The following is a 3,209-nucleotide window of genomic DNA, read 5'->3' on the forward strand; positions in this document are numbered from 1 at the left end:
GGGGCGGGGGGGTGTGCGCGTCGGGGTGTGTGTGTAGGTGTGTGTGTGCTTGTGCATGCATGTCTGCGTGCATGTGTCTGTGTGTGTTTCTTGATGCCAACATTACCTGACATACCAAACACAAGTTCTCAAGTAGACACTTCAAACTGATTGCACTTCAAAAGAGGTACCATCTGTGTGCTGGAGAGCTCAGGACAGAGTTTCCATGCTGCTGTACAAACACTTCCCTGCTGACTGGTTACTGGATGAAGGAGTTATTCATTGTGTGCAGTTATAACCTTATTTGAACCAGCTACAGTTAAGGTAATATAGTTTCCATATAGTTTTTCTGGAATTGGGATTTGTACTTGCTTACAGAAAAAATGGACTACTAAGCCAGCTTTACTCTGGTAATGGTATTAATGGTGAACTAAACTCACACTACTAGAATAGTCAGAGGAAAAACCAAACATACTTTCTACTTACTGCACTACACTGAATGGCTGTTGCTAAGCATTAAGTTGGCAGAGAAGAGGGGTTTAGATAAATTAGGGAAGCATCTTTGTGTGGGTATTCCCTTTTCTACTTTTAACACTATTTGATACAAGTTATAATTACAGTGACTTGGTTTTATGTTTGTAGTTATTTTGCTATTGGATTGTCTTCTGCTGTTTATACAGACTACTTTTGCTGTCTTTTCCCTCTAATCATGCGATGCATACATGTTCTCCAGAGTCCTCCTAATAACCTCTTTATTTGACTGTGTTAAAACAGAGACACATTTAAAAGTTGCAGGACACCGTTACCTTGAGGTCTGGATTTGAAGACCCCTGCTACAGAAGTTACTCCTGACCCAGTGTTTTGTAGCTAAGCTGTGTCTCCCTTCTTAAGGAGGTTATCAACTGCAATATTTTTGCAAATAACTTCATATTCTCTCTCCAGAGCTGATACACTTGGCCCTCTCGTTGTGTGTTGAACCATTTCTATTTTCAGTGCAATTACAAGAATCAAACTTAAAACTGTTTCCAAGAAAACGTACTTAACCCCTTACAGACTCTTCTGCCTGACATATTTTTTAGGTTTTTAACCAAATTTTAGCCTAACATAACATGGAGAACTGCAAAGGTTTTCAAATCATCAGTTTATCAAGAGAAAATAGCTGTCCAAACCAATATCATCCTGTGTGTAAAATTAATTGACCCTTAACTCAAATATCTGGTTGTGTTGCCTTTGGTGGCAACGGCTGCCATCACATGTTTGCTGTAACTCTCAATGAGTCTTTCACATTAATGTGAAAAACAAAAACAAAAACAAACAAAACTCAACCCACTTTCCTTCATATATTTGTTTTAATTCTCCTCCATTGGCCTGCTTACTTACTTTACCAGGCAGGCTCTGGTCCAGTCTGTCTCAGTTAATCTCTCCATCAAAATGATGGTAATAAATGCCTACTCTATGAATACGAAGCCTGACCTTTTAAATAGCTTCTACTTTTTATTCAACGAGTTAGACTTTGTTTATGTCTGAGACTTGGCAGCATGAAAAACAAGTCTTGCATCTTTTAAAACTGTCCTGCTCATTCTTTTGTACACTTGTTACACTTAGGATGTTTTTTTTTTTTGGTGGAGGCAGGGCAACCGTAACTTTTGAAGACATTTTTTTTGCCAGATGCACTCTTTGAGCATCGAAACTATACAATCTCTGTCTATATACGTTGTATTTATTGTACACCTATGCGGTGTCTTTTCTGTTAGACCTTCAAGGCTTTTTATCATTCTTTATTAAATTAGATCAAATCATACTTCTGAGAGACTTTAACATTCATGCAAAACACTCATTAAGTAGTACTACAAACAAGTTCCTCAGCATCATGGACTCTTTTAACTTTGCTTAACATTTATTTGATCCCTATTTCTTCTGTGAGGCACGCCTCGGAGTTGTTTTTCACTTATGGTATTAATCATTTGCCCAAAATGAAGTTGTCTTCTGTAATCATAAGTTATTCTCCTTTGTTAAATTGAGTCTTCTTCTCAAGTTTGTTTTAAGCGCAAGCACTTTATTGATGATTCTGTTTTCCATCTTTTTCCTAGAATAATGTTGAGCTCCTCATTAATTATTTTAATGAACACTGCTATTCTCAGTGAGGTTGCTCCTTAGGCTCACCCTGGTTGAACAATCAGACTTGATATCTTCTAAATTTCTTTAGACAAGCATAAAGACAGAAGTTCATGCGTTTGGTTGTCCAACGTGAGTATTTCAAAGCTTCTTTACTCTTATGAGGCAGTGAAGGGGGTTAGATCGTCTTAGCTCAGTAATCTTGTAAGCAATAGGAAACATCCTGGGGTATTATTATCAGCAGTATTGTATCTCCTCCATCTCAACATGCTTTGTTAGTTTCCAGGGATTACTGCAACACACTTCTTAATCATTTTGTGAATAAGGTAATGGACTTAAAATCTATAATATCCCTTAGTACCTTTCCTCAGGTGGATGGTTCTCATTGCCTGGAGTCATTTACTTCTTTTTCGAGAAATATACTTAATGACTTGGTAAAATGTATTGGAAAAATGAAACTCTCATCATGCTCCTTAGAGATATTACCTACTTTCATCTTGACTGGGAATTTCACTAATATCAAGGAAGAGCTCACTAAGACAAGACTGTGTTCCATCTTTTTTTAAATACACTGATGTAAAGCCACTGCTATTTAAGTTGTTCTAAAACAACTTAAATAAAAGGTGGATGTCTGTTTGATTTTTGGTGAAGGAGAGGCACAGTATTAAGCATTATGTGAAGCTTTTACAGTCATTCAAAAACTGCTTTTGTTCTAAGGTTAAACTGTTTTAAGTCTTCAATAAAAATGTTGAAAGAAAGAATGTCCCTTCACGAGAACTTACATTTTTTTGGTCCATTTTCACCTTCAGTAAAATTGGCAAAATGAAAAGAGGGAAGGTTTTGGTCACATGTTCTTGGATACTGATAAGTGAAAGAGGTATTCAATCAAAAGTCTGCACATGTATTTGTCATGATTAAAATATTAAACTTAAACTAATGACAGATAATAGAACATTTCTATTTATTTTCACTCATGAACATAAACACTTCAATTAAAACACTTACATAAGCACTTCAATTAAAATGTTTATTGTTTAAGACCTTGACTCCACTGCACTCACTAAACACACACACACACACATATATATATATATATATATATATATATATATATA

This window comes from Poecilia reticulata, linkage group LG4, assembly GCF_000633615.1.
Source record: "Poecilia reticulata strain Guanapo linkage group LG4, Guppy_female_1.0+MT, whole genome shotgun sequence".
Lineage (NCBI taxonomy): Eukaryota > Metazoa > Chordata > Actinopteri > Cyprinodontiformes > Poeciliidae > Poecilia > Poecilia reticulata.